Consider the following 22,063-nt stretch of genomic DNA (forward strand, 5'->3'; position numbering starts at 1 on the left):
TCTAGATGCCTCAGCAGCCCAGACTGGCTCCAAAGGCCCGGGAGGCCCAAGGCTGGATTCCATGGCGGCGGCAGCAAGAAGCAAGGAGGCAGGCAACACTGTTTTCCTCTGACCTGTCCAAATAGAGGCTGTCCTCCAGGTATTACCTTCTCTGAGGAAGGTCTGTCCTTTCTGGAAATACCTTCACAGACCAGCCCGAAGATGTGTCCTGTTGCCAGCTGGGAGACCAGCCTCTAGACTGCCCAGGGCTTGAGAGGAATCCATGGCATTGGTGTATCCTAAGACTTTTCTATCTGAGGGGGTTAGGAAAAAAGACACGCACTCTCTTGATGGTTTCCTTTTTTATTCTCCTATGTTCTTCTGTCTTCTTTCTACTGTATACTTTTTTTCCTATAGTTTATATACCCCAACAGAGTTTTTCAGGCAATATAGGAATTACAGTGTGGTTGCATTCTACTTTTCAAGTAAATGATTACAATGAATACAAAACAAACAATAAAAAACAGCATGTTTTCCATATTCCTTACATGATTAAACATTTTTGCATATTACAGGTGAAAAACAAATTATCCCAAAAAACCACATATATTTATACCCAAGCAACTTGTTTTAGATTAGCCATGTGGCAAGCAAGGTGTTCTTCTCAGTCAGGTCTTTTACTGTTGTGCAGTTACAAAGAAAGGGCCAGTTACTCTATTGCTTATCTTGAAAGCTAGTCTTATAAGGAATCTTAAAGGAATCACAAACCTAAACTTTTATATATGAAAAAGAATCAGTCAGCTCTACTTTAAATCTTTGGGGTGCATACCTACTCATCAATAGTTTTTTCCTTTTTTAATTTTTTAAGATTTATTTATTATGTATACAGTGTTCTGTCTGTATTTATCCCTGCCCGCCAGAAGAGGGCACTAGATCTCACTATAGATGGTTCTAAGCCACCATGTGGCTGCCAGGAACTGAACTCAGGACCTCTGCAAGAGCTGTCCATCTCTCCAGCTGAGCCATCTCTCCAGCCCTCAATAGTTTCTTATATCAGAAGACTGAGGGCAGGAATGGACACAAGGAATTAATCATCACCTTTGGTTATCAATCAATCCTAGCAAGAAAGGCTTGTTAGCTAATAATAATTGGGCTGCTTTGTTCTTGTTCCCTGACCTTAATGAGTTCCTCATTCAACTATGTGCCTTTCTAAAACTTTAGATTATCTTCTTGAGTTTTTCACCTCAAAGCTATTTGACAAAAACATCTTAGTCTAACTTTAAGTTATTTTCAAAGCTTTGTTTCAGCTGCGATGCACTCAGAAACCTGTGAACACATCTTCCAACATTAAGGTTAAAAGAATTTAAGCTAGCTGGGCTAACAGGGACTCACTTGTTTTTCTTAATCATTATCCTGCAACACAGTCTGTACACCTCCTCAATAGAAACTCATGTGTTCTAGCTGTGTGACACTTCCTTGCATTTATTTTTATTCATCAAAACTCTGTATAAACTAACATTTTTAGTTACACAGTACAGCTTAGGAAAGAATCATCTTCATAGTAATACAGGTAAAATTATGAAGGAAATTCATATAATCTACAGGTAAAAATGCCCAGTAGAACAAGATGTATCCATGAGATAAATATACTACATTACAGGAAGTGGGGATCTTCCACACCCATTCACACCATGCCAGATACCAGAGGAAAACGGCAGCAGCAAACAGGCACAGCAGAAGCAAAAGACATTCCAGGGTCTGTGGTCTTGGGGTCTTGCCCATCCGAGATTCACCTATCAGAGAGTTTCCTCCTGGTGGACTGACACCTTGAACTTCAATTGCCACCTGCTGCTTCTCTGACATGGCCACCGGCAATGTCCCTTAGCCGTTTCTAGAGCTGGTCAAGTTGATAAGATTATCGAATTCATTGTGTAGCCCAGCCAGATCAGCCCACTGTCCTGCCTCTGCATCCTGATTACGGGGATTACAAGGCATATATATGGCAACACGGTCACCAGCTTTATCCCTTTTCCTATTTTAAATTCATTGAGGAGGAAATAATTAAGAGCTAAAATGTGATGTCAGTACTTATAAAGAGGATCTGAATGACTGGCTTATTTGGGGATGAGCATTTTCCTACTACTAGATCCCAAAATGTAGACCTAACTCTCCAGTCCTAAGCAGAAGCGGGAACCTGTGCCTTCAGGACCTCTGGAGGGAAATGTTTTCACAGGAAAAACCCTGGGCTACGTATGCCTGGTTTTGTCTCTTATACTAACAGATGAAGTCACTCAATCCCTTCTCCATGCCCTCCCTGCTGTCTTTGTCTTTCATGGATTAAAAACTTGTCTGTTTTTACTCAGAAAATGCCCAGCATTTCCTGAGGATATGTTTCCTTTTTCTCAAGACTAAAGACTGGAAGATACTTGGGGAATGGAGAGACTTGGGGAAAGAGGTATCATTTCCCTTTTGGTTCCTGCCATCTTACCCAAAGTACGCAGTTAAGTCTCACATAGGCGACTGTGGCGTGATGGGCAGTTCTCTGAGACTGGCGCAGTGTCCACATGTAGGTCCTGGCCTCTGTGCTGGTTTAAAACATTAAAACACACCTACCTAAGCAGACTCACTTATTAAGTATGGGGAAATTATTATTGAATAATAATAGCAAAGCCTTTCCTCTGAGCTGCAATAACTTCAGTGTTCACAGACATGTGGCTTGAAGCAGCTCTGTGACGTCATTGCTGAAGCCAGCCTACTCAGAACTTGTCCTGTCAGTCCCATGGGGACTTGTCAAGAGAGACAAGGTCTGATCACCAAGAGAGCAGAAGTCTCAAGATGTGTTCTCTGCTTTAGGAAGCATCCATAATATTTCTTCACAAGTCTTTTGAGCCTTTCTCCAATAAAATCTTTTCCAGCAACTTTACTGAGTACCATTTACATCATAAAATTTACTCAAATTGTGTATACAATTCAGTGGTTTTTAGTTTATTCACAAAGTTGTATACCAGTATTACCACATCAATTTTAGGGTGTTTTCATTATTCCAGAAAGCAAGCTCATCCCTCTTAGCCATCATCCTGACTTCCTAGCCTTAAGGAACCACTAATCTTTCTACCTAAAGAATTGCAGGTTCTGGGTATTTTAGATAAGTGGAATTTTGTTATTGGTGTTTTCATTTATATTTTTAAAGTTTATCCATATTGGACTTTAAAAATACTTTTTGTTATTGAGTAATATTCCATTATAGCAATAAATTACTTTTTATTTACCTGTTTACTAGTTGATAGAAGAAAATTCTGTAGTGATAAGATAGTCCACCAGTGTTCTTTTTAAAAGTAAAATTATGGAGCTGGACAGATGGGTCAGTGGTTAGGAACACTTGCTGTTTTGTGGAAGACCCAAGTTCAGTTCCCAGCACCTGTATCAGTTGGCTCACAACTACTTGTAACTCTAGCTTCAGGGGATCCAACACCCTCTTTTGGCCCCCACAGGTATCTGCACTCATGTGTACATACCTACACATAGATATACACATATATACATAACTAAAAAATAATCGTCCTTTTTAAGTGACACTATCAGAATTTATACATATCAAGTAATAAGAACTTTGGATAAAATTCAAAGACAAGTCTTTTATAGTATTCACAGAATATGCTCAAAGCTTGTAATCCTTTGCTACTGGATTTCACAGTGTAAACCAGATTTCCTAATATGAGATTAAAGTTCTGAGCAAAGTATTGATTTTTCCTTTATGGTCTTCCAGAATTCATTTTTTATCAGTTGGTATAACAGAGATATAACCAGAGACTCAGTATAAAAGGCCTGAAAGTTTTATAGCAAAAATTGGTACTATGAGCATGAACAGGAAGCAGAAGTAACCAGAACCCGTTAAAAGAAGAAATTCAGAAGAGGAAATTACAAGTGATGGCTGGCAGTGTATTCACTAGGTTGGTGGTGCCTGCCGTGGTCACAGACATCAGTCCTCCACTGCTTAGCCTGGAGTGACTACACCACTGTCACTGCTTGACTCGTTGTCTGATAAATGAGCGTTTGTTTTAGAGCTACCTTCTAGTAAGATGGCTCAGTAAGATTTGGAGGCAGGCAGATTTAGGTTTTGATTCTTAGAGTTTCTTTATTAGTTTTATGATTTGAGGCATGTAATATCCCTCAGCTGTGAAATAGAGGTGATACACTTAGTTCAAAAGATGATTTTTCTTTTGTTTTGTTTTTCAAGACAGGGTTTCTCTGTGTAGCCCTGGCTGTCCTAGAACTTGCTGTCTAGGCAGGGCTGCCCTTGAATTCAGAGACCAGCCTGCTTCTGCCGCCCAAGTGATGGATTAAAGGCATGGGACATCACCACCTGGCTCAAAAGATGGCTATTAAGGAAGAAAATGCAGTATGTGAGGGATCAGCATATTGTCTGATAAACAGCAAACGCCTGGAAATTAGTCATAGTTAGTACTATTATATAGAAAGCCCAAACACCTGGCTTTTTGAGGGTTTCTCTTGTGCATTATCTGTCTTATTTGTTTACTTATGCCCTACCTTGTTCCAAAAAGAGATTTAAGACAGCATGGTGTGTCTGTAGTTGAATATTCTTGAAACCCAGCTGGGTCCAATCTGGATAGAAGGACTGCACAGTAAATGTAGTGGTAATATAAACTTAATGGGACACACGTAAGTACCCAGACCCAGAGTGCCTTGGGTTATATGTATCTGGAGCACAGGAAGGACTTTTCTAAGTGAGAGGCAGCCACGCATCATAGGAAGGATACACAGGTTTGGAACAAAGCAACGTATACTTGCATCCCGTTGTCACTGTTAGCTGTTATTTTTAGACAGATTGCAGGGTGGGTTGTTGTTGTTGTTGTTTTTAAAGAAAGGGTTTCATGTACTCCAAGCTAAGGATGACCTCCCAGGTGCTGGGTTACAGGTGTGGCTGTGGCCATCATGTGGCTGAGAGAGTTAAGGATTTCTTTTTCTTGTCCACAGCTTTTTTAATACAAATGTGAATTTAGTTTCCCCATACTTAACTGCATATACTTAGCCAGTGGGCATCATATATAACATTATGAGGGACATTTAGGCATGTAATGAAATGTTGCTGTTTGTGAAATTGTTACTGCATTTAAACAGAACTTAAGTAACCTACATAGGTCAGTGTGTGTGTGTGTGTGTGTGTGTGTGTGTGTGTGTGTGTGTGTGTGTGTGTGTGTGTGTGTATTGACCTTATGCCCTCCCCTCTGATCCCCAGGAGCTCAGGCCTCACAGTGGCAGCATGTAGGTGTCATTTCATACAGCTTTACCTGCTCAGGATGCTTGGGTTATCAGAATGTTTTCTTTCAAACTTGTGCTACTGGTGTTTTTTATCTGTTTGTTTCTTAAGTACTTCCTAGAATTTCTTTGTCCTGCTAAGCAGCTAGCCCCTAAAAAGCTTAATAATTACAGACACCATTCCACTTTGTAACAGCAGATTGGGTAATTTCATGTTTTGACCATGGTCTAATAAAGAAGTGCCTGGCTAGGAGTCACTTTTCGGTAATGTTCCTGTACTGGTCTTGCTGTCTGCTCTGTGACCGTAAGTTACACTGAGTACTTGCCAGCTTTTCATCAAGCAAGTAGAATATGATGTTCCTCTGAGACTGCCTGCTTCAGAACTGACAGAAGAGACTGTGTGTGTGTGTGTGCAGGTGTCTGTGAGTATGCACCAACCAGCATGTATGACTTGCTTCTGTGAAGTTTCAGGGTGTGACTCCAGGTTAGTTTTGAAGTCGACATCTCTGTGAGTTACTCCTTTAGTTGATTTATTTTTCATTAGAAGCGTGCTGCACTTTTCTGTGGGACTCGGCTATAAATAAACGTCACAGTTGGCATATTCTGACGCTTGCTGCTGTGTGTATTGAGCAGGAGGGCAGCTGCTGACTTTTAATACAGACCTGTTCAACTAAGGGCCATCCACATTCTGTAGTCAGATTGAACAGGAGTGGAGAAAGTGCAGTCGCATGACTAAAGGGAGGAAATGGAAGCGCAGTTTGTTACTAGCTCTTGCTTGCAAAACAGTGTTTACCTTGTAGCATTGGCTCAGCTTTCAACTACAATGATTGAAGTTTTCTTGAAAAATAGACCATGTTCAGATCACTTGTGTCAATCAGTTCACTAACTTGCAATGGTAAGTCTCAAATCCCTCTTAGATTATCTAAAATGTGACCATTTTCTTTACAAATTTCCATCATTTTCATAAAGCTAATCTTTATCTCACCATGAATGTTCCTTGCTGTTCCCATGGGTGTTCCCTGAATCACTGGACTCATTTCCATTTTCACAACAAAACATATTGAAGTGTTTGTGGTTCAGAAGGAACTTGTATTGAATATTCAGAAGGATTTTTAAATTTAAAAATATTTCTTTTATTTTGTGTGTATGGGTGTTTTGCCTGCTTGTATATTTGTGTACCTTCTGTGTGTCTGGGGTTTATGGAGGTCAGAAGAGGGTGTTGGACCCCCAGAACTAGCGTTATATATAGCTATAAGTTGCCTCGTAGGGACTGAGACTCAATCAGTGCTCTGAATTTTTTTTTTTTTAGATTTATTTATGTGATGCATATGAATGTTTTGCTTGCATTTCTGTGCATCCCGCCCGCAGGGCTTCAACGGGTTCTGGACCACCCTAAGGAGGGAATGTAGGGACAGGAGATACAAAGGAAAGACACCAAGTCTAGATTCTGATCAAGGTGCCACTTTATTTCTCTTCCAGAAAGGTTTATATAGTTCCGCAGGGTGGGGAGAGCAAGAAGCTGTCATCTGCATAAGGTGGGGCAAGCTAACAAGATGTTTGTATAGGATGTTTACAGGGTGAGAGGGTCAAGGGCTCTGACTCAATGTCCTGTTGCTAGGCAACCTGACTGTAAGTTGATCTAGTTCCCTGTCTTATTGGGGGTCTGTATTTTTCCACTAACTAGAGATTCTGTCCTTGTCCCTGACACTGTGTGTACATCACTTGCATGGCTAGTGCCTACAGAGGTCAGAAGATGACTCCACAGCCACTGGAACTGGGGTTACAGATTCTTGTAGCCACCATGTTGGTACTGGGAATCGAACTCGGGTCTTCTGCATGAACAACAGGTGCTTTCAACCACTGAGCCATCTCTCCAGCTCCTATTCAGAAGGATTATATTTAAGCACAGGAAAGAAATATTTATCCTTGAAATATCTCTACTCTGCAAAGATAAAATAGACCAGATGGTCAAAAAGGAAGTAGATTTTAAACATAAGAGGTGATGCATTTGATAATGAGTTTTTAGATAATCAGGAGGTCTTGTTCTTGGAGGTGGACTCACTGCATGAGTGAAGGAGATACAGCAAGAAATTTCCATCCCAGTCGACTTCTGCTAGATTTACCTTTTCAGAGTACAAGTATAATCAGTAAATACTTAACATAGCACTTTGTGACAGACACTGTTCCAGGCTTTATCTGTGTTAACTAATTTAATCCTCACAATAGCCTTATCTAAGTGCTGTTATTCACCCTGCAGAGAGATGGACAAGTTACAGGACTTGCCCAAATAGCTGATCCTGGCCTTTAACTATTGCATGTGTACTTGGACAGAAACCATGAGTACATCTGCATCTGAATACAAAAGGCACACAGCAGTTATGAGTGTGGCTCCACTTCCCCTTCAGTCCTAGGTCCCATTTTCTTCTTACAGAACTCTGTATTCTAGCCTCACTTCGTTACTATGTCCTAAGTACAACTCTCTTCTTATCTCCGAGATTTTGCTTATGTTTTCTCAGCCTACAAAGCCCTCATGTTCATTCTGGTCCCTGTTTTATCTACATCCTGCCTATCTGGCATGCATCTTCAACCCACTTCTTTATAAAGCCAAAGTGATTTCACCTTAACAACTTGAACATTTTTCATGGTGCCATGCCTGTGTCATGGTTATTTGTGTGTTTCTTGCAATATTTTTTTATTTGTATAGATTTTTCTTATTTTGGTTTCTTTTGAGACAAGGTCTTACACAATAGCCCTGTAAGTCACAAGCTGGACTTGAACTCAATATAATTCTTCTTCAGCTTGCCTAGAGATGGGATTTCAGATGTAATAGTACAGAATTTTTTTAAAGTTCCTTTAGAAAGGGAATATGGTGTGTTATTCTTTGTGTATTAGGTGGCATTTGGCCTAAGACTGCAGATGGCAGGAAAGAAGGAAGTATCATGGTGGACACAAAGATTTGGATCCAGAGTTGGAGTACAGACTGCAGTGAGTGAGTGAGTGAGGAGGAGGAGAGCAGAGTGCAGTGAGTGAGTGAGGAGGAGGAGAGTGCAGTGAGGGAGGGAGGAGGAGTGCAGTGAGTGAGTGAGGAGGAGGAGGAGGAGTGCAGAGTGCAGTGAATGAGGAGGAGGAGAGCAGAGTGCAGTGAGTGAGTGAGGAGTAGGAGAGCAGAGTGCAGTGAGTGAGTGAGGAGGAGGAGAGCAGAGTGCAGTGAGTGAGGAGGAGGAGAGCAGAGTGCAGTGAGTGAGGAGGAGGAGAGCAGAGTGCAGTGAGTGAGTGAGGAGGAGGAGAGCAGAGTGCAGTGAGTGAGGAGGAGGAGTGCAGAGTGCAGTGAGTGAGGAGGAGGAGAGCAGAGTGCAGTGAGTGAGTGAGTAGGAGAGCAGAGTGCAGTGAGTGAGTGAGGAGTAGGAGAGCAGAGTGCAGTGAGTGAGTGAGGAGTAGGAGAGCAGAGTGCAGTGAGTGAGTGAGGAGGAGGAGAGCAGAGTGCAGTGAGTGAGGAGGAGGAAAGCAGAGTGCAGTGAGTGAGTGAGGAGGAGAGCAGAGTGCAGTGAGTGAGTGAGGAGGAGGAGAGAAGAGTGCAGTGAGTGAGTGAGGAGTAGGAGAGCAGAGTGTAGTGAGTGAGTGAGGAGGAGGAGAGCAGAGTGTAGTGAGTGAGTGAGGAGTAGGAGAGCAGAGTGCAGTGAGTGAGTGAGGAGTAGGAGAGCAGAGTGCAGTGAGTGAGTGAGGCGTTTGTTTTAGATATTTTCTGTATGAAGGAAGAAGGAAGAGGAGAAAGGCCCGAGGGGAAAGGGGCTGGAGTTCAGGAGAGAGGACTGTTTCATATATATGATGTATGCGTAGATAGCAAGTTATTCATGTATCCATAGACTAATTTTTTTAGATATATCAGTTGGTTTTCATTTGAAAAATAAAGTATAGCTGCCCTGTATCCTTCCCAATTCTAAAATAATATAAGATGAAAGCTACTGTATAGTTTGGTTATTTTGGTCAACACTAGTTAGATTCCTAAACTAGCCCTTAAGATCATGCTGTCCTCTTTACTTCTGTAAATAAACACAATGCAACGTTTTAAAACCTCCCCCTCTTTTTTTTTTTTTTTTTTTAATGTCAGATAGGTAGTATGCCAACATCCTAACAAGGTTTGTGAGAATCACATGTCCCTCAGTGGCATGAACATCCTATGTTTACTATTATGAACCAAAAAAGCTATCACTTTTAGCATTCTCAAAAGAATAGGGTAAAGTAGCTTGTTTGTCTTCAGTTTATTCTTTAATCTACTAGTTTGATTTCAGAGCTTAAAACATTTGTTCTCTGTGGTACATATATTTCACTGAGGTTTTGGTTTGGTTTTTTGTTTTCCAGACAGGGTCTCACTATGTAGCTCTGGCTGTCCTGGAACTTGCTATGTAGACCAGGCTAGCCTCAAACTCACAGAGATCTGCCTGCTTTTGCATCCCAAGTGCTGGGATTAAAGTGTGCACTACTATACCTGGCTTGAGGTTTTTTTCGTTTTTTATTTTTTAAAGTTAACCCCCCTCCCCCGTACACACACATTTATTTTTTATGTTTGTAAAAACTGGGTCTCATGTAGCCAGCTTGGTCTTAGACTCACTATAACCAGGGATAGATGGTTATAAAAAAAAAAAAAAAAGGTATGTATGTAAAAAAAATCTTTTTAACAAGCTCTTTCTTTAAAAAAATATTTTTAATTCTATGTATGTGTATGTATGTGTACATGAGTGCAGGTGCTTGTGAGGACCAGAGGCACTAGATCCCCTTGGGAATGGAGTTAGTGATGGTTGTAAGCCACCCAGCATGGGTGCTGCTCTGAATTTAGGCCCTCTGCAAAAACAATGTGTGCCCCTCCTATCCACTGAGCCATCTCCCCAGTCCTGCCCTGACCCTATGGACCAGTAGAATGGGCTCCTTTTAGATTCCACTCTGGAAAAGACTCGAATGGATTTTGGATCAGAAGACAAGCCCTCCTTGTATGTCAGTTCATGCTGGGAAGTTGAGAGGACTATTTCTGATATCCACCTATAACCATTGACGGTCACACTGGTAGTTAGCGCATGATGCCTGCTTTAAATGAACCAACTTACACTTAAGATTTAACATCCTTGGTGTGATTCTCTTCCCTGTTATCAGGGATGGCAGGTGCATTGAGGGTTCCCCCACTGTGCTATTTCTTTTATTTATTTTTTTGCCTCTGGAAGTGGTTGACAATACTTTTGTCCCCTTTTAGCTCAGAGGTAACTAAAATAGTGTGTTGCTTCTCCTTCATCTCTCACTGTCCTCTGCCCTCCTTCTTAAGAGCCAGTTGCAGCAAGTTCCCGACCTGACTGATGTTGAAGCAGGTCATACTCAGTGGCGAAGGGCGTCTCAGTGGTCAGTTCCCACCGACTGATGCACAGCCTGCTCCTGAACTCAGCTGCTGTTTGTCTGGCCTGGTGGTTTTCCTGGGTGTTTTTAGAGAATCCATTCACTTCTGTAATAAAAATGACCATCTTTTGCCCATGTTGATACAGACTACAGGGACAGTAGCCCGATGTCTGTTAGCCTGCTTCTCTTTTAGACATCCCAGAATCTCAGTAGCTGTGTGCTTTTCTGATAAGCCCTTGTCCTTTTCCCATTCTGCTATAGATTTCTAACTTGTCTGTGTGCCTGAATTTTCAGTCACTTCATTGGGGCTTGAAGGAGGGCTTTTTAATAAATGTTGATTGAATTTATTGGCTAATGCAGTTGATTTGGACTAATATTCATACTTGCGTACACACACAAAAGATTCAGTACATATTTGTCTAGTATCTTTGAAAGTTTTGTTAATCATGGAGAAGTATGATATAGCAATTTTCCTAGGGACACATATTTCTTAGTTACATCATAAAAGGTTTATGTTCTGTGACACTACTCATTTATAGCAAGAACATGTATGTGGTTAGCTAAGAATGCAAGGGAAGGCATAGTAAAGCGCACTGCAATCCCCGAATTTGGGGTCATAGGCAAGGAGGAGCAGTACAAGTTAGAGGCTGTCCTGGTCGGCACAGTCCAGGCCAGCTAGGGAGTCAAAGCAAGACTCTGTATTTGCCGGGTGGGGAGATAGATTGTTCATATGTACACTCAAATAGCAACGTCTAGAGGCAGGACTCTTTAAACCTTTTACACCCATAATCCCATTGTGCCGGGAGCCCACATATATAGATTTATTTGTTATTTTCCTCATTGCTTTAACAACATACCTGATAAAAGCAGCTTAAGAAAGGAACAGTTTGTTTTGACTTAGAGTTTAAGGGTTCAGTCCATCACAGCAGGGAAGGTAGAACAATGAAGCATTCACATTGCAGGCCAAAAGCAGAGGGGTGTACTCTGGTTCTTAGCTCCCCTTCTCTTTATTCAGTCGGGGACCTTTCCCATGGAATGGTGTCATCCACATTTAGGATGATGTCAGTTCTGACGTCAGCTAACACATCTAAAACTCCCTATAGACATGCCCAGAGGTTTATCTCATAGATGATTCTAGACTCTGCCAAGAAGACAATACTAGCACCACAGTAGGCATGTGGAAGAAGTATGCAAATTGAACATTCAATTCTAATTAGTCACCTTGTTGTAAGATGTATGTTATTTTTAAATTATGTCTATGTGTGTATCTGTGAGTACATGAGTGCAGAGCCCACAGTGGCCAGGAAAGGATGTGGGATCCCCTAAAGCTGGAGTTACAGGCAGTTGTGAGCTGCCAGACAAGGGTGCTGGGAATCTCAGGCTCTCATACCATTAATCACTGAACTATCTTTCCAGCCCCAAGAAATTGATTTTTAAAATAACCCTTTCGTGTATATATAATTTTACTGATAACAAAGACAAAAGCAGACTTACATACTGATGAGAAGGACGTTCTTATTTTGCACAGAGAATTCCATCATGGCTGAACATTTGCTACTGTAAGGCATAGAGCATCCTCCACATTTTCAGTTGCTCAGTGTTTTGATGTGATGATTGTCAGTGCTGAGAATGCTACTTCACGTAATACATAGTACAAAATGACAGGAGTAGGTTCTGCCATTTCAGGAGTGGTTGGAGATTCTGTCCTAATCACAAGCCAAAATTCATTTAATGATTTTTCATTAATGAAAGTGAAGTCAGCAACTCAAAACAGTTTTTAAAATCAAACATTCTGACATAATGTAATCCAAAGATAACTTAATTTGAAAACTGCTGGAGAATGATAACAGGCCAACACTAAAAGTCTTTGTTTTCCATTATGTCCAGAAATGTCTCTGTACAATAAAAGCACCACAGTTCACAACATGGAGGGTCTCTGAGCTGAGCTGAGCTGCCTCTGGCAGCGCTCTTCACTCTGCGTGGGGAGACGGCGTTCAGTGCAGAATGCATGAGTATTAGACCAGGGTGCCATGCACAGGCCAGCACGGCTGCAAACACCTCAGCTGCCTTGTGTTTGATGTGTGCTTATTGGGTTTTCAGAAACCTTTTACTGTTACCAAAGAATTTAAGGCCTCCTCCCCCCAACCCCCATATTCAGTTACCTACATCATAAAAGCCGGTATCTGGAGCTTGAACTCAGATTTTGCCTAGGCCATTCCTTAGCATGTGATCGTGCTCAACCTAACTCAGCTCTGTTTGAGGATTACAAATATGCACACATATAAAACCCTATAAGTATCCGTGTTAGCCAAAATTAATGGAACTAACTTGAAGAACTTTTTTTTTTGGGGGGGGGGGGTTCGAGACAGGGTTTCTCTCTGTAGCTTTGGTGCCTGTCCTGGAACTCACTCTGTAGCCCAGGCTGGCCTCGAACTCACAGAGATCTGCCTGGCTGTGCCTCCCGAGTACTGGGATTAAAGGTGAGCACTGCCACCGCCCGCCTTTTTGAAGGTTCTTAGCTATAGTCTTTTCAGTAGCCGTAAGCAGCTGTCTTAGAGTGGATTATAAATACTGTGTACTTTTACGTTGTTGGAGTGTAAATGTCACCGTACTGGAATATGTATTTTAGCCGACGGAGAACTTATATGAGAAGAGAGCCACTACTTTAGTGAATTAGAAGGGGTTCTTTCTGTTTAAATTACGTATGTATTTCATATGTTCAAAAACTTAAAAACTGATGCAAAAAGTAAACTCTACTATTGAATACAAATTAAAATCGGGTAACATAAGTATATACCAAATTGATAATGTAACTATTAAGGAAAAAAGTTAGCTCATTTAACTTTAAAAAAATTTATTACAGGAGGCAGAGGTAGGCAGTCTCTCTGAGTTTGAGGCCAGCCTGGTATACATACTGAGTTCCAGGACAGCCAGGGCCACATAGACCTTGTCTCAAAACAACAGCAAAAAATAGTTAATTACAAGTATTTATTTTATTTGTGTATGGGGATGGTGTTCATGTGGAGATCAGAGCACAGCTTGTGGGAGTCAGTGTAGCTAGAGTTTTCCTGCCTTGCCCACAGTCAGGACAAATCTTTGTCACCCGCCAGTCCCACAGCCGCTCAGACCCAACCAAGTAAACACAGAGACTTATATTGCTTTCAAACTGTATGGCCATGGCAGGCTTCTTGCTAACTGTTCTTATAGTGTAAATTAATCCATTTCCATAAATCTATACCTTGCCACGTGGCTCATGGCTTACCGGTGTCTTCACATGCTGCTTGTCATGGCGGCGGCTGGCAGTGTCTCCTTCTGCCTTCCTGTTCTTTCTTTTCTCCTCTCTGTTAGTCCCGCCTATACTTCCTGCCTAGCCACTGACCAATCAGTGTTTTATTTATTGACCAATCAGAGCAATTTGACATACAGACCATCCCACAGCAAGTCAGTTCTCTCCTTATATACCACCATAGGGGTCCTGGGATAGAACTAGGTTGTCCGGCTTGGCAGCAAGAGCCTTTACCTGCTGAGGTGACCTGTGACTTTTGGCGCAGATCTCTTGAGTTTGAATTCAGCCTGATCTATAGAGTGAGTTCCAGGATAGCCAGGGCTATGTACAAAGAAACCCTGTACCGCCATCCTCCCAAAAAAAGAATTTCATTCCCTGCAGTCATGCCCACCTTTTAAAACTCTGCCTTCCCAAATTAAAGAGCCTTTAAGATGTATACTCTAAGTCAATATTAAGTATACTCTAAGATGAGCTGAGAATAGTTTCCTGAGTTTTAGCTAGCGCACAAATCATTTACTTTTAGATAGATCTCATACCAATAACTAAGGGAATTTTTATGTGATGGAGGTGCATTCTCATAGACACTAATTTATTGACAATTGGGGGTGCTTTGTGATTGTGTGAGACAATGTAGAGACATAGGAAGAAAGTGGGTAAACAATACAATTGGTGGATCTATGTTCTTTACGTGAGCTGTGGGAATGTATAAACTGATTTTGAGATGGTTCACCCATTGAGGAAGGCAAATAAAATAGTGGTGAAGTCAAGGTGTACTAACCAGTTGTTAAGGAACTCTGTGTCCTGTGGAAGAGGGGATGATTAGGTAAAATATAAATAACTTGGGTAGCCAGGCTGCTGCTGGGGATTGTACTGAGCAAATTGATGGGAGGAACTGAACTGTTGAAAGTTTGGTTGGCTGTTTCTTAAAGTATCTTATGTGATAAGTCTCCAAACAATTTTTAAAATTACATTATTTTGAAAAATGTCTTCTTTAAAGAGTAAAATCAAATGGAATTTCATTTTTTTTTAACTACCCCTGAGAAGTCATTGCAGTGTGTGGCTCTAATAAGTAATTCTATGTAATATATCAGAGAATTGTCATGATGATCTAGGCCCAAGATTTCTATACAATTTTAAAAGGAAGTAAGATTGGCAAATATTAATTTGAAAATGTGCTCTTTGTCAGAACTGAATCTATAAAGTAACAGTATACTTCTTTTATTAGGTTGAATTTTTAAGTACTAGATTACTTTAGAATTTTCTGTCCAAAATAGATCTTTATGGGAAATGTCCCATTTTGTGGATGTCAGTGTTGATGGAACGAACATCTTTGTTGAGGTTTCTAAGGTTTTGACTTTGGATAGTCAGGAAAAACCAAACTGTTCTGCCCAGATATTCCCAAATAATGAACTCTGAGCACAGCTGTGGAAGCAGACCTGGTACATTTCCTAACCAGTTCTTCCTAGCGTAACACCTAAGTACTTGTTATTAGGTCCCTCAGTCAATTATTTTGAGAGTTAAGTGAGCCTGTATGAAACATTTCATTCTGTGGCTCTAAGGAGGCACTCAGTATACTGACTGCTAGTATCCCTTTCTCTCCAACTTTGTGACTGATTTTTAATTGGCCTTTATTTTCTTTATGTGTACATGTGTGTTCATGTGTGTGCAGGTGTGTTTTTGTGCCTGTGCACATGTGTGGAGACCTGAGGTTGAAGTTGGAAGTCTTTCTCAATCACTGTCCACCCTATGCAGTGAGGCAGAGTTTCAGCCGAACCCGGAGAGCTCCACAGCTAGTCTCTCTAGCCACCTTGCTCCTGGGATCCCCTGTCTCCACTTTCAGAATGCTGGAATTACAGGTTGGCCACTCTGGCCACATGACATTTACATGGGTTCTTGGAAACTGAACTCCAGTCCTCAAGCTTGCACAAAAGTGCTTTGACCACCGAGGCATCTCCCCAGCCCGGTGGCCTTCATTTCAGTATTAGCATTTTAAGGTAGAGTTGACGACAGAACAATTTTTTTCTGAACTGAAACACTTGAGATCCCATTTGAGAAGTGAGAAAGAAAACTGCTAAACACCTACTCCATTGTGCCATCTCAGGAAGACTGAATCTCTAATTAGTTTCCTGCCCTAGTCCTTGCCTTCAGCAACTCTGCCTCAGTATGAAAATGTCTCTGTTCCGTTAGGGATACTTGCTAGGCTAAGCCAACAGCCCATCTCCAGGGTCTTTATTACGGCTGATTAACCATAACCCTTGGGCAGGACATCTGAATACAGTTTTCATTTTGAAGTCATCATACCTGCATGTTTCTAGATTCATAGTGAGTTGTTACTTTCCTAGGTCTTCCCATCCAATTCAAGAAATTTATGGTCTCTCACTGAGAAAGCAAAAGTACATATATAGGTGATAATCAATAGAAAATTTTACTTTAAATTAAACTATTCAGAGTTTCCATTCTTGTTTTCAAGTTTCCAGAATAGAATCATTATACTGAGCATTTATATGCATGTGTGCATACATTCATTCTTCAGTGTCCATGGATGATTGGGATCAGGAGCCACAGCCATGATGTACAAGTCTGTTATGTAAAACTGCATACTATCTGCTTATAAACCAGACCATCCTTCTGTTTGCTTTTTCATCTCAATTATTTATAGTGCTTAATACAATGGAAATGCTGTGTAAACAGTTGTGCATTGTATTGTTTTAGGGATTATTGCCAAGGAAAAGTATAAGCCTTTAGTGTCTTCAGTGTAGGTGCATTTTTGTCCCCTGCCCCTCTGATATTTTCAGTATGGGGTTGGTTGCATCTAAGGTTGTGGAACATGTGGTACTGTACACATTTACATGCAAATGTATGTGTGTTCATGTGTGTGCAGGTGTGTTTGTGTACTTGTGCACATGTGTGGAGACCTGAGGTTGAAGTTGGAAGTCTTTCTCAATCACTGTCCACCCTATGCAGTGAGGCAGAGTTTCAGCTGAACCCAGAGAGCTCCTATACAGTCTCTCTAGCCACCTTGCTCCTGGGATCCCCTGTCTCCACCTTCAGGATGCTGGAATTACAGGTTGGCCACTATGGCCACATGACATTTACATGGGCTCTTATAAATACTGTATACATACGTATGCAGTACATAAAAATGTGCCTTTGTTTTATTGTAACTATTCAGTTGTATACAGTAGAAGTCTTTTTTTGTTAGTTTTTCGTTTTTTGAGACAGCGTTTCTCTGTGTAGCTTTGCACCTTTCCTGGAATTCACTTGGTAGCCCAGGCTGGCCTCGAACTCACAGAGATCCGCCTGGAGAAGTCTTAATGTATGTGTTGTAATCATTGCAGAACTTTGAGATTGAGAAAGGATTTTTAACCCCAGAAGCACACAATTAAAACTCTAAAAATCAAAGACTATTTTCCGCTTATTTCTAAAACTGCTTTCTTCTATAACTGGCAGCAGCATACTGAGTCTGCTTTTGGAATTGTTATATATAATTTACTTCGTGGTATTTCTTTTAATTTTGCTGTTTCAAAAACTTTGCTTTTCAAAAGGCTGTAGATCACAAAGCTCTTGCTCTGCGTTCACCCCCCAGTTAGCTTTCCCTCCCCGTGAACTTGAGTGAGCACATGTCACCAGAGCCTTTCTTCTTCTGCCCTTCTGTAGTGTTCATGCTCTTAAAAGTCACAAAGGCAGATTGTTGAATGCACATTCTTGACATTTTAAATACCTCCGATTTTGAAAGCTTGCTTTCTCTGAGCCGTTAGATTTAAGCATGATTCATAAAGTGAAAGAGGGTTCCTGCAGTTCTTCCTCCGTCAAGTTGCCGCTTAGTCCTCTGGCCCTGGGTCTGTGGGGAGAAGTCAGCTCACCTTAACGCCATGTGTATTACTGCTAGTCTGTGGTTTAGAACTCTTCTGTTGTAAACTTTTCCATTAATTTAGACTTCAGAATATGATTTAACCATCAGCTGACATGGAACTCTACATACTGAAATCTGCTTGAAAGAAAAAAATGCTATTGCATTTTCAAAGGCTTTTAGGCAGGTATTTGGTCCTCTGGTAAGGAATTTCTTAAATATCAAATTGCTAAACATCTTCACAAAAACTGATAGTGTAGAAAGATGATTTCCTCAGCCTCCTCCTGCCATAATAAGCTCATGCTTCTCTATCCTATCCCCAAATTCAGAAATTTTCCTTGCAAAATGCTTTTCAAGTCCATTAAATATGAAGAAAATCTATACAAAGGCCATCACATGTTATTTCAGACTCTGGATGGAATCTATACTAACTGTCCTGATTCATCATTGATAAGCATGCCCTGAGCTAGTATTCTCTTGGGTTTAACTTTGCAGAACTTCCCGTAAGTAGATATTTACAACCTGTCATGCATCACTGCAGGAGAAAATTCAAATATGAAGAAGTATTTGAAAATCAAAACTCTGTTTTCCTGCTGTCTTTTGGACATGACATAGCCATTGTCCTCATGAACTCACTGCAGCTGTGGTTACCTGCATAAGACCTGCACAAGATCAAGCCAACAAGATCAGTCAGCATTCCAACAAGCAGCACCAGTTAGACTCATTAGATCACAAAAATCATGGGGAGGGAGGTTGGTGGTGGTGGACATGAAAGTGGGGGGGGGAGACATTAGAAGTAGGAGAGTGGTAATGGGGAGGTGGAGATGATCAAATGCATGGTGTGGTGGTCTACATGAAAATGGTCCTCAGAGGCTCATAAGAAGTGGCACTATTGGGAGGTGTGTATGTCTGTGTGAGGGTGGCAGCCCCCTGGAACTGGAATTATAGGCATTTGTGAGCTCCCATGTGGGTGCTGGGAATTGAACCTGGGTCCTCTGGAAGAGCAGCCAGTGCTCTTAATTGCTAAGCCATCTCTCCAGCCCCATGTAAATGGTTTTTTTGTTTGTTTGGGGTTTTTTGTTTGTTTGTTTGTTTGTTTGTTTGTTTGTTTTTTGAGACAGGGTTTATCTGCGTATCCCTGACTGGCCTGGAACTTGCCCTGTAGACCAGGCTGGCCTCAAACTCAAGGGATCCATCTACCTCTGTCTACCAAATACTGGGATTAAAGGGATGCGCCATCACTGCCTGGCTTGTATATATATGTATAAATTCATGAATAAGGCAATATCTAGAGATTGTGTATGAATTGACCAGAGAAAGAAGGGACATGAGTGTCTTGGGTAGAAGGAAACATGCATGCAAGACTTGAGAGGCTTCTCCACCCCCCACTACATTTTCATGTAGAAAATTTGGAAGCTTGATGTGCTGCGGAACTGTAGCGTGAAGGCAGGTGTCAGTGATGGTGGATGGGGAAACAGGGACTGACTGGACCATGAAGAGCATGGTTTTATTATAAGCAGACTTCCTGAGCTACATTCATATGCCATTCAACGCATACATTAAAATGTACACTTTATTATTCTCTAGTTTGTATAGCCACAGCTGTATATCCATCATCAATTTAGATTTAGCCAATTATAGAGCATTTTCATTATTTCAAAAAGAAGCCCTGTGGCCTTTAGTTATCACCCCCCACCTACCCCAGCTCTAGGAAGCTGTTTTATCTACTCTCTGTCTCTGTTTTCCTACCTGTATAGTTCATGTACATGGAGTCATAATACATGGTCTTTTATCACTGGCATTTTGCATAACATTTTCAGGGAGTGTCCATATCTTAGCATGCATCAAAATTTCTTTCCCTTTTGTTGCTATTCATGGATACATCCTACAGTTTTCTTATTCTGGCACCTTATTGTTAATGGATATTTGGGTTATTCCACCTTTTGTGGCCATTAGAACGATCCTGTTATGAACATTCATATCCATATACATTTCATGTGGACAGAGATTTTTATTTCTCATGTATGTTTACCTAGCAGAGATATTGCTGAGTAGTGTGGTAATTGTCTGGCTATTCAAGGAACCGCAAGCCTGTTCCAGTGTGCTTCCAGTCACTCTTATACTTGCCTATGAGTAATATGTGAAGCTGCCAGTTTCTTTTTTATTTTCTGCAGCTTGAATATGATATACGTATGTATACACTTTGTCTTCCTTATTTCTGTGGGTTTTTTAAAGGGCTTTTAAAGAAGATTGGTTATGTTTTATTTTATTTATTTTTTAAATGCGTCTGTGTTTGTGCTCAGATGCATGTGAGTGGCCAGAAGAGGGTGTCAGAGGCTAAACGAGGACAATAGATCCCTTGGAGCTGCAGTTCCAAGCAGTTGTGAGCTGCCTGACATGGTTGCTGGAAACTAAACTGATCTCTGTTACTTGCTGCGCCATCCCTTTCTCAGCTAGAGGCTTCTTAAGTGAGGCCTGAGCCCTGCTGTTCTCTAAGTTGTAATGTGTAGGAGCCCTATGATGAGACGGAAGCGTTTAGAAGTGTTCTGTGGCCCTGTGATCCTGTCATTAGGTCACAGTCTTAGTAATGCCTGTCTTCTGGGTCGTGGCCCTCACAAGTGTTTCTTGGTCCTTTCCCCTCTGAAACAGGAGACTAGAAGAGTTGGCTCTTTGGTTAAGGTGCGGTAAAGCACCTTCTTTTTTGAGATGGGTGTCTCATTAGGTTCTGGTAAAAAGATTTCTTTTCAGTCAGATTTAAAAAAAAAAAACAAACAGATATTCTGGGCTTATTTCAGTACAGCTACTTTCCCCTTTCACTGGTTATGTGTATGAGGCAATCTCTTGTTGATCACTGTGAGAATCCAAAAAAGCTCCTAGAGACAAACACAACAAAGTCAACTCCTCCCACCCCAGGCTGGGCCCTCTTGGGCTTTCCAGCTCTCAGACCTTGACCCTAGAGTTTTCAGGAGCCTATCAGGTTACAGCTCCAGCTTTCTTCCCCGTAGCCAATTATTCATCCCAATTCTGTTCTGTGAAGTAGGCTCCCTACCTCCAAGATTATAGACGTTACCACCATGCAGAAATTCTGATGTTTCTGCCTTCGTAAAGTTACTGCATCAGTCTGTCTGTCTGTCCAGTTTTACAGGTGCTGGTTTGCACTGTAATCCCAATCTGCTGACGTATCTAAGAACTGTTGATACTGTCCTTCGTTTGTTCAGCGCTTTCCTTGTTCTGTGAATAAGAATTAGCTCCTTCCATGCCTGACTGGAAATGAGAAGTTACTGCCTACTTTGTTTAGTTTATACCTACATGGTTTTTCTTGTGATTTGGGAGAGTTACTGTTGTAAAAGCATCAATTTCTTAAATATGGGCATATTAATTGCTTGTATATAGGAATATGCTTTATTTTGTATGTTGATCTTGCTTCCTGTGAGTTTATTACTTCTGATAGTATTTTAAAGGATTTAATTTTCTTTCTTGATTGCTCCGGTTAGAATTTCTAGTGCAAACATCCTTGTCTTACTTGTCGTATAAGGAGAATGTTTATTCTCTGCATTAAACATATTAGCTGTGGGTTGGTTTGAGACAAAGTCTTGCCATGAAGCCCAGGTTGGTCTTAAGCTTCTGGTTATTCCCCTGTCTCAGTCTTCCAAGTCTCTTTTGGTTTGTTTGTTTGTTTGTTTGTTTGTCTGTCTGTTTGTTTATTTTTGAGGCAGGGTTTCTCTGTGTAGTTTTGGTGCCTGTCCTGGATCTCGCTCTGTAGACCAGGCTAGCCTCGAACTCACAGAGATCCACCTACCTCTGCCTCCCAAGTGCTGGGATTAAAGGCGTGTGCCACCACTGCCCGGCGGTTTGGTTTGTTGTTGGTGTTTGTATAATGTTTATTTGATTGAGCAGGTTCATTTCTCTGCCAGACATAGTGGTAACATTTTTATAAAAGTCTATACTCTCAGTACCACTACTGACAGTGAATTTTGTTTACTTACTTTTTGAGATAGGTTATCTAAGCTATCCTGGAACTCACTAAGTAGTACAAGCTGGCACTCATGGTGATCCTCCTGCCTCACCTTCCAAGTGCTAGAATTACAAGCATGGGCTATCATGTCCAGCAGATAACAGTGACTATTCCACAAACCATTTCGAGTCCTCAACTGTATTTGTACTCATTTCTGTTTCTTATAAAATTGTACATGGTTTCATCACCTGTGTCTGCAGGCACAGTAAGGATCAGACATAGTGTTATGTGTATCCATGGCTTAGTCTTAGTTCTGAACAGAGTTGTTGTATAAATA

The 22,063-nt window shown here is 41.1% G+C and overlaps 1 protein-coding gene and 1 non-coding gene across 3 annotated transcripts in view; one reads left to right on the forward strand and one right to left on the reverse strand.

Moving 5' to 3' along the window:
* Positions 1-22,063, forward strand: part of Mosmo (modulator of smoothened) — a 65,244-nt gene that overhangs the window by 4,914 nt on the left and 38,267 nt on the right. The gene's annotated exons all lie outside the window — the stretch shown is intronic.
* LOC121827026 (small nucleolar RNA U13) lies at positions 9,359-9,461 on the reverse strand. The gene has a single exon (XR_006069172.1). It is a non-coding gene; the product is annotated as a small nucleolar RNA U13 (small nucleolar RNA).

Source organism: Peromyscus maniculatus, chromosome 1 (assembly GCF_049852395.1).
Source record: "Peromyscus maniculatus bairdii isolate BWxNUB_F1_BW_parent chromosome 1, HU_Pman_BW_mat_3.1, whole genome shotgun sequence".
NCBI classification, from domain to species: Eukaryota; Metazoa; Chordata; class Mammalia; order Rodentia; family Cricetidae; genus Peromyscus; species Peromyscus maniculatus.